This window comes from Salvelinus fontinalis, chromosome 12 (assembly GCF_029448725.1).
Source record: "Salvelinus fontinalis isolate EN_2023a chromosome 12, ASM2944872v1, whole genome shotgun sequence".
NCBI lineage: Eukaryota > Metazoa > Chordata > Actinopteri > Salmoniformes > Salmonidae > Salvelinus > Salvelinus fontinalis.
Window position 1 is genome coordinate 11,679,640 of NC_074676.1, and position 12,855 is coordinate 11,692,494.

At 45.5% G+C, this 12,855-nt stretch overlaps 1 protein-coding gene across 1 annotated transcript in view; it reads left to right on the plus strand.

Moving 5' to 3' along the window:
* ccnd2a (cyclin D2, a) overlaps window positions 1-12,855 on the plus strand; it is a 199,298-nt gene that overhangs the window by 76,878 nt on the left and 109,565 nt on the right. The window lies entirely within an intron of this gene.

Sequence of the window (12,855 nt, forward strand, 5' to 3'; positions counted from 1 at the left end):
CAGAGCCTCAACACATATGTCACTGAACTATTCAGCTCTGCCACTGAAATGGGGGACGTTCTGTTTTGACTGCGGGAACCGACATGCAGCACGTCGAGAAATCATCTGGAGGTCATTCACCTGTAATTGTCATCTTAGCATCCTCCCCTTTGTTGACGAATTCGAACGATAAGATGATTATTAAGGTGAAAGTGATAATAGGTCTGCTAGGTCAGCTATCTCTGGTCCAATGATTGGTCTGAGATGAAAATTACAACAACAAAAATCACCAGTACCCTACCTTGGAGGCAAGGATACCCACATCCCACTACAACAGCTAGAGATGCACTGAAGTGGCTCCCTGGTTCAATTTGCAGATCAATCAAGTTAATGGTTCATAGTCACAGACAGTTTCACCTTATCTGATGTGGAGAGTATAGGGAAATCACTTCATTCCTTCTGGGCCAGAAATGCAGTCATGATTATGATTATACACTCCAGGGTTTTGACAGGGAAATATTGAGCTGCTTCTGTTCTTCAGTATAGCTACACTACCGGTTTCAGAACACCTACTCATTCAAAGCTTTTTCTTTATTTTTTTGTCTATTTTCTACATTGTAGAATAATAGTGAAGACATTAAAACTATGAAATAACACACATGGAATCATGTAGTAACCAAAAAAGTGTTAAACAAATCAAAATATATTTTATATTTGAGATTCTTCAAATAGCCACACTTTGCCTTGATGACAGCTTTGCACACTCTTGGCATTCTCTCAACCAGCTTCATGAGGTAGTTACCTGGAATGCATTTCAATTAACAGGTGTGCCTTTGTGGAATTTCTTTCCTTCTTAATGCCTTTGAGCTAATCAGTTGTGTTGTGACAAGGTAGGGGGCTATACAGAAGATAGCACTATTTAGTAAAAGACCAAGCTACAGTTCATCATTACTTTAAGACATGAAGGTCAGTCAATACGGAAAATGTCAAGAACTTTGAAAGATTCTTCAAGTGCCGTCGCAAAAACCTGGTGAAACTGGCTCTCATGAGGACTGCCACAGGAATAGAAGACCCAGAGTTACCTCTGCTGCAGAGGATAAGTTCATTAGTTACCAGCCTCAGAAATACAGCCCAAATAAATTATTCACATAGTTTATGTAACAGACACATCTCAACATCAACTGTTCAGAGAAGACTGTGTGAATCAGGCCTTCATGGTTGAATTGCTGCAAATAAACCACTACTAAAGGACACCAATAATAAGAAGAGACTTGCTTGTCCAAGAAACACGAGCAATGGACATTAGACCAGTGGAAATATGTCCTTTGGTCCTGAGTCCAAATTAGAGATTTTTGGTTCCAACCGCCATGTCTTTGTGAGACTCGGTGTGGATGAACGGAGGATCTCCGCATGTGTGGTTCCCACCGTAAATTATGGAGGAGGAGATGTTACGATGTGGGGGTGCTTTGCTGGTGACACTGTCTGTGATTTATTTAGAATTCAAGGCACACTTCACCAGCATGGCTACCACAGCATTCTGCAGCGTTAAGCCATCCCATCTGGTTTCGGCTTAGTGGTACTATCATTTGTTTTTCAACAGGACAATGACCCAACACACCTCCAGGCTGTATAAGGGATATTTGACCAAGGAGAGTGATGGAGTGCTGCATCAGATGACCTGGCATCCACAATCCCCCGACCTCAACTAAATTGAGATGGTTTGGGATGAATTGCACCGCAGAGTGAAGGAAAAGCAGCCAACACGTGCTCAGCATATGTGGGAACTCCTTCAAGACTGTTGGAAAAGCATACCAGGTGAAGCTGGTTCAGAGAATGCCAAGAGTGTGCAAAGCTGTCATCAAGGCAAAGGGTGGCTATTTGAAGAATCTCAAATATAAAATATATTTTGATTTGATTTGTTTTTGGTTACTACATGATTCCCTATGTGTTATTTCATAGTTTTGATGTCTTCACTAGACATCCAACTGCACCAGTCTCTAGTGTAACTAATAGTTGTAATAATAGGGTGATAGGAACAGTGTCATCAGTTGTAATGAATGCAATCCAAATGGCCCTCCGTGAACACGTACTGCCTTTTCAAATAGAGTCCAGGTGTCCAAAGGAAAGATCCAATCACGGAAAACGCAGGGGCGGAATACGTCATAACTCTGACACAGGAAGTGAGCGTGGCTATCTGCTTGCCAAAGGTACAGTTGTGAATATGAGGGCCAAGAATTTAAGGATATATGAAGGGTGGAGAGGAGCAGGCACGGCATCACCTGGGGCCCTCTGGGAGAGGTAGAGCCCGCAGGCTGGACAGGCAGGCAGTCAGTCAAGCACACTTAATGGTACCAATGCCAGCTCCTTTGGGCCCCATTAAAGAAGGACAATGCCTGTGGTACTACTGTACTGTATCAGAAATGCTGACCTTCAGTGGAGATTGAGAAAGTGTCATCTAGGAACACTTTATCATTGGATGCACTATATAATTATGTGAAAATATTTAAAACCCTCCTGGCTCTTAATGTATTTTTTTGCTCCATTGTACTCTGATGATATTATAGTAATGATGCATTAATGGTATGTCCAGTGTTTCCTTTGGCCCAGGGGGCGAAACAGCCTGTACATTTAAATTAGTTGGTCCCTCGTCATAATGAGACTACTTTCCTGTCCCTGGGACCTGGGTGGGAACAATGACTAACACGGCACACATTAGTGCAGTGCAGGGTGACCCGTGGGTCACTGGTTACTGCCGGTGCACAAGGCCTGAAATAGTTTCTCTCTCTGAAGTGGACAAAGAAGCACTGGCTGCTGCGGGATCTGTTATTGTTGTGATTACCTGGCTCAAAAGGCAAGCCATTCTCCCTGGATCTCTGGAAACACACTGCGCTCTGCCAAGGGGCCATGATAATCACCAGCCCATCCCATTCCTGGGTCAACACGCAGGACAGTAGGGGGAATTCCACAGACATCAGCCAGGTAGGGCTATTATTACAAACATCATTAAAACTGTATCATCCTCATTCACTGTAGGCTGCACACATACTGTACACAGGTATACAGTAGGATTGCAATGTCACCATTCGCAATACTGTATATGTAATCGAATTGTTGCATAGCATGAAAGGAGCACTACTGTATGAATGGAATGCGTCTAGCCATGAATATGAGTGTAGATCAGTTTGCATCCCCAAACTGTGTTCCTTAACCAGGTATTGAAAGGCACTGTAGGAATTCTTACCCCCTTGTGTCAGGGATCTCTAGCTGTCTGCCAGCATTTTGGGTACGCTCTGAGCTACGCCCTGCCAGAATAAGCACACTAGTTAATGGTTCGGAACTCTGGCTTATCTAGGCCATCGAACTCAACAAAAGCTATAATTATCTGCAAAATAAACTCTCCCTCTTGATTGTTAGACAAATAATGCATTAAACAGTTTCAGATAAACTGGATTCTACTCAGTGCTGCTGGCCCCTATAGACTACAGAGGCTTTTGGCCTACATCTGCTACTGTAGGGACCACTTCACTAGATGCAGGAAGTCTTACTAGTTAATCAGAAAAGAAACACCTTAGTTGACTAATTGTTATTTGAACACTTGCTTTACGAACATTTCAACATTTTGCCCTATAAAAGTTTTTTTTTTTTGTATGACTCAGCATTGTACGACTCATGAGGTTTGCTTTATATAGGCCCAGACATTATTTGGGGCTTTTTTTCCACAGTTTACCTCCCACTCCTCCCACTCTTGTTGGCCATACACCATGAGGGCCGTGGAAGCCTGGCACTCGCTTGGAGCTCTCAGCCAGGCTTGAGCAGCTGGGATCTGGGAGAGCTCCCTGCAGTTCAACAGTGTGCTGGCAAGCCCCCACCACTCATAATTCTGCCTTTTACTTCCAGCCAGCTCCAGAACACAATACAGAGGAGCCCTGTGCGGCTGCACACACACACACACTCACACACACTCACACACACACACAGACACACACAGACACACACACACACACACACACACACACACACACACACACACACACACACACACACACACACACACACACACACACACACACACATTTTTTCAAATGCAATTCAAAGAGGAGACCAAAGGCGGAAGAAAGTAGCAGACGCCTCTTAGATGCTCGGCTTGGCTTTGTGTGCCACTTGACACAGACGGTCGTGCACAAGATATCTGTTGTTTATTGTTTATGACAAGACTCCTGACCACACTTCATGCTCTCTTCATCTGCCTGAAAAGGGAACAGTCAAGGGCTTTGAGGCTCCGGATATTAGGAGCAATGAGTGCTGTCTTGCCTATCCATTGAGTGGAGGTGGAGGAGCATGTTAGACCTGTGGTGGTGTTTGTTTTATATTCTATCCACTGGTCCAAAGTAACTTCCACGTTGTGCATGTTATTTGCTCAGCTGGAGTGCACGGGATGGGGTCTGAGCAGTGTCTTTCCCCAGGGGAGGAGTGTCACAGTGGAGACGCACCTGTAGGTGAGTCTGGTGGGCCTGTCCCTGGCTATACAGGTAGTGGTGAGTGCCTACTCAAACACTCAACTCTGAGCTCCACCCAAACTCTAAAACCCCACCGTTAACAGCTTCTCATTGGCTCGTCCTGGGTCCTCAGCAGTAAAAATAAATTCCTTCCTAATGGCCCATGAAAGCAGTGATTCACCACATATTATTGTTTGAACTGTGGCGAATCTTTCCGCATTACCTCAGCATTGTGCTTAAGAAACCCCTATTCATTTCACACTGACTGGGGTTTATTTTCACGCAATTGGCCTTATACTCGGTTTGATTTATTTTGAGTTCTTGAAAAAAGTGCACTTTTGGTTAATGAAGAGGCCAGCTGGACACTTGTCATGGGTGACGGTGATAAAACATGACGAGTGAGGAGTTGAAAAAGCCTGCCGACTCTGGAGAGGTCAGTGCCCCGCCATGCACCCCCATAAAAGACTCAAAGTAAACAGACTTTGATGGGACTGGGGAGGACTCTGAGACTTGGACTGTGTTCTGGTAAATAATTGCATTCATTGTTCCTGCCACTGTTGGTTATGGTCACAAGCTGTTTGGTAGGCCCCTGTCTGTCTGGTGCTCCCCATGAGCCCAATGTCAGCGTCTCGCCACCGAGGGTAACAACTTGTGCCAGGGGTGAGATGCCAGCTCCCTGACCCGGTGGCCCGAGTCTGACGTGCCGGGGGCGAATGGGTCTGCGGGTCTGTTATTAGGCAGAGGCAGGGCGTGCTGGGCGCATGCATGCTGCTCCACTGTTAAACAAAGATAGTTCAAAGAGCACATTCCTGCCTCTGCCGGGCAGCACTTGCAGTGTCAAAGCTCTAGATAGTTTAATTGTATTGCTGCCCTTTTATCTCCCCTGACTTTGTACAATCTGATTGGAAGCTTTACATTTATAACTCACCATGTGAGTGGCGGTGGGAACGGGCATATGGCAGCGGATTGGTCAGATGCACCTTGGCTAAAGTGAAGTATTCCTTTCAGACAAGCTCTGTGATATGGCGCGTCCACGTTGGATGGCAGTACAGTATCTGGATGTACAGTAATTCCCACACACTGTAAACCTATCATAGAGGGAATGCCATGCAATAAAAACCAGCAGCGTTGATGACAATGCACAATTTGTCAGATTACCAACATGAACAGAGTTGAAAATTTGCTTTCGATATCTCAGTACTTCACTAGCTATTTTAGTAAAAAACAACGTGTGCCAACGTGTCCATCACCTTTCATTACGGCAGCAAATGTTGAAGTATGAGGAAATGTAGGCTGTCACCAAAGAACTCACTCTTTTGGCAGAGTCTCCACAGGAAGTAGTTAATTTGCTCTTTGTTTGCCTTCTGCCTTTGGGACTCCTCCGAGGACTGAGAGAGCAGAGGGCCTCATGGACAGATGCTTCAATATAGAATGTAACATGAGAGCCATTGAGATTTTTTTTTTAAGTCTCTCTCTCCCTCTCTCTGGTCTCTCTCTCCCTCTCTTTGGTTTCTTCCTCTCTTCTGCCTCTCCAATCTTTAATCTTGTCCAGGAGTTTCTTTGCATTATTGCTCCAAAGTGCACTTTGCCAAACTAGCGTGGGAACTGACCCGGCCCATTCAGAGCTGAATCGTCTGTATTCTGTAATGATGGAACCTCAATGACATCATGTGCGTTTCAACACAGGCTCTGGTAACGGCGCCGTGCGCCTCGTCAAAATACCAGTGGCTAAGCGGAACGTGCGGCAAACTCAGCAATAGAAGTCAGATGCTCTTGGTTTTATTTAATTTTTTTGTCGGCCTGACACTGAGGGGCCCCCACAAGGGCCGGGCCTCGACTGTAAATGTCAGAAAATGAATGCAGGCCTTCGTAACAAAGTGGAATCTGATATAATCCACCCCAGCCACCGCGTTTGATCTGCACCTCAGCGTAACAAGTCTTGAAAGAGTGAAAAGAGCATAGCATATCTAGGAGGTTATGGTATTTTAACTTATAATTTGACGTCATGGCCAATATAGTATTTCCGTGTGTTCATTGACATTATGAAAACTATTGGTTGTAAATTCATGTCTTTCTGTAGGCCTAGGCTTTTTTGGATATCCTGTAAAATGTTTAGGGCCGGGGGGCCCTGTTCAATTTAAACCGGCAAGCAGGTTTCCGGGATGAGTTTGAGTTGATTTGCGCTTTAGTTTCTCCCCACTTTTTTGTTGTTGTTTCTTAGCCATTTTCAGGCAGCAGTATTCTACAGACTAACTAGGCACACACAAGTATAGCAGCAGGAGAACCTGGCATGTTTTACTGCTCGAGTGTTGATCGTGGTCGGGGAGACTTGAACAGTAGCTTCAGCATCTGCACTTTAATGATTGGCGAATGGCGGACATGTTCGTTTCCTGCCTTTTGAAAGGTCCTTTGAAGCTCCCTGGCTCTAATTGTATCCCCCACCACGCCTCCTATATTTAGCACACTATACTGTATACTGTAGCATGTGTGAACTCCACTGTCAATGTGTGCTCCCGTGGGGACTCGGGATGGGAATGAAATGATGACTGGGTCGTTGTATGGATTGACTCAACACAAGTCAGTAGGGACTGTACTGGTAAAGGTACTTGCTATGAGGATGAACGTCAGTCCAAACATTTAGAGCATGAAGCACTTGGCTATCTTTTTCGGGCTCATCTTATGGCCTTACTCCCCCCGGATCTTTCCCCCGGATCTTTCTGGTAGCGAATGGATTGTAAAAGCGTTCCAAATTACGGGTCTCTTGGAATCAAGATGAGCAAGAACATGCACATTACTTTCACAGATTTAGAAACATGTGGGGACATCTTAGACCAAGGAGAGTATTAAAAAGGAGAGTATTAAAAAGATTATTTGGCTTTTGAAATACAATATGTGTTTTATTTTTTCCACTTGTGGTAGGGCTACTCCTGTGGATAGACACAGGTGTGTAGCTGTTACCAGAGGGTGTACGTTCATAGGCTACGCACTTTAAGTGTCCTACAGTATTTGCACATTCCGGTAAGACATATAAGACATTATAAAGGCTCATACAGGCTTATAACAAGTCATAAAGCATGTCACCTAAATTCCATTTGAACATGTTCTTTTGAACGCTATTGGAGAATATGTCTGGACCCGAGAAGTTTGGGGGTCTTTGTATTTAAACCATGTCAAAAAGACAAATAAAGTAATCATGTCACTTCGCAAGTATGCTATAGGAAACGTAAACGAACCTCAATGCGCAGGAAGACAATGAAGTCAACGGGCTGTTTTACATTAAGAGAAAATAATCATAAAAATACATTCTGTGTTATTAGCGGTTTGACTGGGCCAAGTACAATTTGCCGTTTGTTTCCCTGAGGGATGAAGGCAGCCAAACAACTGTGCTCCAGACTGAAGCTGAACTGAGTGGGCCACCATTGATACCCGCCTCCATGTGTCCCCCCCCACAGCGGAGAATGGGGCTCAATAGAATACCTCCACATCACATTTCCTGCTGTGCCTTTCCAAAGGCCCGTATCTCAAATCCATATGCTGCTCATTGCACATTGTCTCTAGAAACCATAGAGGTACTGTGCTTTTGCGGGACTGTAATGTGTTACTCAGATTAGATCTGTGGGAGGATCAGATACAGCCCAAATCACAGGGAGAGATCATGACATACAACTTAATCCTTTTGGTGTGGGGTAGTAACACATCCATCTATCAATGAATCTGGTGTATACATATATGGCTAGATAATTGCTTATCAAACATTTCAATCTGCAACTAGAGAACGGTGGAGGAATGAGGAGGATGGCATCTCACCAATGTACTGACGATTCACAGCCATACACAATGCCTGGTCCAACAGTTTATTTTTGCCTCGAATAAACTTTCTTTCCTCTCACATCCGTGTGTATGCCTCCTCCTCTGGAACAGAGGAACTAGAACATAATGCTGTACCGAACACGTGTAGTGAAACAATGATCTGTACCCTGATCTACTCTATGGGGCTAATGATGTGATTGAGTCAAGATCTGCCCCCCCCCAACCCCAACCCTGCTCTCCCCGCACACACCAACCAGCCCTTACATCCCCACTTTACCACTTCAATTAAAGTAAGATTACTATCAGTGCTTGCCGAATGTGCCTTTCAGTAAATACAGATCTGTTTCCCTGGCCAATCTGTTAGAGGCACCCTGCTGGGAGGCCCTCAGTAGCCAGTACTCCTTTCCCCTACTTGTTACTAATTGACTGGCCCTGTGGCGGCTAGGCCACTTGGATGGGGAAGCATGGCAGTAATATGCGACCGAGGCGACTGGGTGCCTGATGTGGGAGCCATTAGCGCAGCGAGATGGTCGGAGGAGAGGCACACGCAGGCTACGCGGCTCGATCAAATAAGGCATAGTGGAGTGCTTCTCATCTGACTAAGTTAAGTGCGGTGACTTGCGGTGACATCGACGAAAAAACAAAGCGCTCGGGTTCCCCCCTTCAGGGATGGAGGGATGGAGATGTCTGAACTCCTCTCTGATCCCCCTCTTTCCCTACACGGTCCAATATGCCTCTGCCCCGGTCGCTCTCAACACCACACTTAGCACTCGTGGTATAGCTGTACTTACCATACTGTATAACTCAACTGACTGGTGTACAATAGAAACAGGACCACATGATGTGGAGGTATTTCTCTCTGTTTTGAATTGCATGATGTAATGGAGTGTGAATATTGGAATTTTTTTCAAGACCAATCCAAATCATGTGCAAATGGGTGAAAGAGGGCCTCAGAGTACACTAGGAGAGGTTTGAGCTCTGGGGTGGCCAGGCAGTTAGTTATTTTTTTTATATATAGCCTCTAGCCCTTGATACAAATAGAACAACAATAGATCTGACTCCTACTGCCAATACTGTATTTCTACTGAGCCACCTGAAGTATGTGGATATGGTCTACTATGCCACCATAGCGATCAAAGGCTACTGAGTGCCCTCTCCTGCTTTCTCATGCTCAGAGGGCTTTATCAGGTGTACAGTGGGAAGGTATTGCAGTGAAGGACCTTCGATGTGTTTCTCCCCCCCGTCTAGACTTTGGCCCCTCTAATGTGTGCCAGCCAGTCAGCTGAGTGAGGGGAAAAGCACTGAAGGTGGTGATGTTGCTCCTTTTGGTCCGTAGAGGAGAGTGGGTTGTGTTTGTTTGGGATCGTGCTCATTTGTTGCACTTTGATCTGGATGTTTGTGCACCGCAAATACAGCAAACATCACTGGCAACCTCTGGATGTCAACGTGACATTTAGAATTCATGTTTTGGGAAAGTTAAATTGAAGTATATGGAAATCAAGTTTGACCTTTTACTTTTAGTGGCCCTGGATGTGTAACAGCGTTCAAAACCCGCACGTGAATGAAGTCTGTTGTTCCAATCACTGTCAGTTTTAGGCCGTTTTAAGCGGCCTTTCACCTTGCTTGTCATGAGCTCCTTTTCTCTCAGGTTATCCTAGCCACATTTGTGTACATGTACAGCAGCAAGCTACAGCATTGACTGCTTAGATGTTGAGTGATCGCAACAGAGAAATGACTGTACGGTAAGTTACGTCACGGCCAGGTGACCGTGATACAGTGTCATAGGGTATTAGCACATGGACAGTGTTTACAGGCTATCATGTAGCTGATGTTGCCTCTCGCGGCTGTACAATACACATGGGAATGACCCTCTGCACTGAATGATCAGGTCTATCTGCAGCTGTTCATAATGACCTTAGCACCAAAAATCAATGGGCACAAATACAGAGAGGTGGGAGGCAGGTGGGGGTGGTAACAACATGGCTTTTCCGAATGTTATCGCATGTCTCACTCTGTCGCTATCAAAATGCACTATCATTCGCTCTCCCCTTTAGACCTGACTTTTTCCACTGACTCAAGTTAAACAGATTAGCCGGGTGGTTTGAGCCCAATGGAAAAATCTCCCTTAACTCCCCAAAACAGAATTTCTCCCACAGTGCCACGGTGGTCTCTTAAATGATTGAAAGATCTATTTGCACTTATTGACCTGAGCTCCTATCCAGATCAGCAGTGAGTGTAGGCTACAAACTGTAAAAGCCAGATGCGACACGTTTCTGATAGAAAGCTTAAGAGTGAGAGAAAGCTCTTCTATCCAGGCTCTATACTGACTGACCCCAGTCAGAGTTAGCGAGTTGTTTTTCCTGGAGAGGATCTGATATGTGTCGCCCAAGGACAGGACAGCACGGCTCAGCAGATGTGACAGATCTGTAGCGCCGGTCACAGCAGTCCTGTGCCAGTCCCACCTGGCAGGCAGGCAGGCCATAGTGGCTGACTGGCATTTGGAGCTCGCCTGGCACCACTACCCACCCTGCCATCTTTGAAACAATTTTTTTTAGGATTCAATTTTCCCCTCCTCCTGGCCTTATATTGTTTCCCCCCGTTGCCGTGGTACATGCAAATGGGGACCGAGGTATGCACCCGGTTATCTCTCTGCTGGAAACGCTGTGCCCTTGTTGCTTCATATAGCTCGACTCTAGTGCACCAGCCATTGATAAGGCTTATGTCTCCGATAGCTAGCGCGCTTTCAAGTCCCCTTCACAAAACAGCCGGCTCCCTTTGATGTTGTTTTCCCAAGCCAAGGACAGACAGGCAGGCCTCCCCACACTGCAGGACCAAACTGGCTAATCAGTAATCGCTAACTTGCTGAGCCCAGCAGTCCTTCAGATGGGCAGACTTTTTACACCCCTTCTCCTTCTGTTTCTTCTTCTTTCCTCCAGGATGCTTTTCTTGTGATTTTGGGGATTTGAAAAGGGAAAGTGTTGCTGTCAGAGAGGCGCCGTGGGAGGATTGTTTGACTGAAGGGTCTTTCTGCCTCGCTGTCCTCCTTTCTTGTCACTCCTTCTTCTTCTCTGCCGCCGCCACCTGCCCACCTCCTCTTTTTTTGTCTCTTCTTTTGCTCCTCTCTTCTCTGCTCTTTCTTGTCCAGCCATGGGGCAACTGTTGGTCCTCTGCCTGGCTGATGAGGGGCGCCAGTGGGGGACACCAGGGACAGGGGGACATAATCGTGCCACAGACACATGGCACTGTATTAAAACATTAGTACCACTTTATGACTTTATTTAGCACATGCCAAAGAAAATTGATTAGGTGACAGAGACGGAACAAAAGAGGAATCATCCTCATGAGTAACTTTGTCTCTTTGAGGCCAATCATGGCCATCCATGTCTGAACACTGGATGTCTCACCCTGTTGTTGCTTAACGTAACAGTGTCCCTCTTTCATAGATGCCACATCTAACTACACTGAACAAAAATATAAAACCCACATAAAGCAATTTCAAGGATTTTGCAGTTCGTATAAGGAAATCAGTGAATTGAAACAAATAAATTAGGCCCTATTCTATGGATTTCTGGGAATACATACATGTATCTATTGGTCACAGATACCTTAATAAAAAAAAGTAGGGGGTGGACAATTTTTTTTCTCAGTATCTAGTGTTACCACAATTTGCCTCATGCAGTGCAACACGTCTCCTTTGCATAGAGTTTATCAGGATGTTGATTGTGGCCTGTGTAATGTTGTCCCACTCTTCAATGGCTGTGCGAAGTTGCTGGATATTGGCGGGAACTGGACACGTCAATCCAGAGCATCCCAAACATGCTCAATGGGTGACATGTCTGGTGAATATGCAGGCCATGGAAGAACTGGGACATTTTTAGCTTCCAGGAATTGTGTACAGATCCTTGTGACATAGGGCTGGGCATTATCATGCTGAAACATGATGTGATGGCGGCAGATGAATGGCATGACAATGGGCCTTAGGATCTCGTCACGGTATCGCTGTGCATTCAAATTGCAATTGATAAAATGCAATTGTGTTTTCATTGTCAGTAGCTTATGCCTGCCCATCCATAACCCCACTGCCCACATGGGGCACTTTGTTCTTAACATTGAAATCAGCACACCACTTGCCCACACAACCCTATACACTCTGTCTGCCATCTGCCAGCTACAGTTGAAACCGGGATTCATCCGTGAAGAGCACACTTCTCCAGTGTGCCAGTGGCCATCAAAGGTGAGTATTTGCCCACTGAAGTCTGTTACGACGCTGAACTGCAGTCAGGTCAAGACCCTTGTGAGGATGACGGGTACGCAGATGAGCTTCCCTGAGACGGTTTCTGACAGTTTTTGCAGAGATTCTTCAGTTGTGCAAACCAATAGTTTCATCCGCTGTCCGGGTGGCTGGTCTCAGACGATTCCGCAGGTGAAGAAGATGGATGTGGAGGTCCATGGCTGGCTTGGTTACACATGGTCTGTGGTTGTGAGGCCGGTTGGACATACTACTATATTCTCTAAAACAACTTTTAGTGGATAAATGAACATTTAATTATCTGTGAGAGCTCAGCAATAG